The following is a 1,321-nucleotide window of genomic DNA, read 5'->3' as shown; positions in this document are numbered from 1 at the left end:
GGCCAAAAATCAAATGTTCCAGGTTATACCAAGTCTAGTTGCCACCTACTGGGTCCTCACAAACCTTTGAGCAGTGTACAAGAGACTCAGACCTGGCTTTCTTGTAAGAGTAGAATTAAAAGGTCCAAACAGAAATTAGGCAGAAATTAGGGTATAAGGATGTATAGTCTGACATCAGCCATGTGAGCTCAAGGGCTTTGCAGAGGGTCTGTGGGTTGTCAGAGGCCATGGAGCTGCTTCCTGTTGTGGACTATTCATGGTCCCCTGGTTGCAGCTGGATAGTGAGAGCATGGCGGGGTCATGCAGCTCTAATCCGGTCACTATTTCCCACACAGTTTAGTCCCCTCCTGTGTGCCTGATCCCAGCAGATGCGACCCTCCATTTCCATCCTAAGATAACTGCAGTTCTCTTCAGATGTCTGACCAGATGCATGCTCACTGGCAGCCTGAGCAGCACTAATCGTCCCTTCTTTCCTCAAGGCTGTGTGAGCCAGGCTGGCTGGAGGGCAGTTAAAGGTCCCTTGGGTGGGGTGAAATGCTATTAGAACCATTAAGATTTTTAAAAATATTTTTCTGTGTCTGCTCATTCACTAGAACAAAGCAACCAAAGTGATGCTTAGCTCACTCTCATGGAAGCACAGTTCTGCCTGCACCAGTGCCACATGTCACCAGAAGTGTGAAGGGGGCAACAGGAGGAAGAAGACAGGGCATTCCTCTCCCATCATACCCTCACAGGCATGATGCTGTCTGGAGAGCTGACTCCTGCTGGAGCGCTTAAGGCTTTTAGGCACAGAGTGTAATGATCTGATTTATATTTTTTAAAGATCACTCTTTAAAAAAGGATCACTTTTATTTTTATTAAAAATTATTTTAAAATTTAATTTTTTTTTCAATTAGAGATGACATTCAGTATTAGTTTCAAGTGTACAAAATAGTGGTTAGACATTTATTTAACATATAGAGCGATCCCGATAAATATAACATGGGGGATCTTTGAAAAGGGTATTAATCCAATGCATGAGGGCTCCACCCTCATAACCTAATCAACCTCAATACACCCACCTTTTATTTATTTTTAATCAAACTTATTTGGGTGGCATTCAGTCATAAAATTGCATAGCTCAGGTGTACAATTCTATAATGCATGATCAGTATATTGCATTGTATGCTCACTGCATTCAAGTCAAGTCTCCTTCCATCACCATTAATCGCCCCTATGCCCTCTTCTTCCTCCTCCCACCCCTCACCCACCAACCCTATCCACCACTCCAAACAGCCCACCCCTACCTGCCACCCCACACCCCACACCCCCAGTACCCAAC

General features: G+C 44.4%; 1 non-coding gene across 1 annotated transcript; it reads right to left on the bottom strand.

Annotated features, from left to right (window-relative positions):
• Nucleotides 1-573: 573 nt before the first annotated feature.
• LOC132214082 (small nucleolar RNA SNORA74) lies at nt 574-769 on the bottom strand. Its single transcript, XR_009448178.1, has one exon. It is a non-coding gene; the product is annotated as a small nucleolar RNA SNORA74 (small nucleolar RNA).
• Between the last annotated feature and the right edge of the window lie 552 nt (nt 770-1,321).

Source organism: Myotis daubentonii, chromosome 12 (assembly GCF_963259705.1).
Source record: "Myotis daubentonii chromosome 12, mMyoDau2.1, whole genome shotgun sequence".
NCBI lineage: Eukaryota > Metazoa > Chordata > Mammalia > Chiroptera > Vespertilionidae > Myotis > Myotis daubentonii.
Note: the sequence above shows the minus strand (reverse complement) of the source record. Positions and strands in the feature narration are given on the sequence as shown.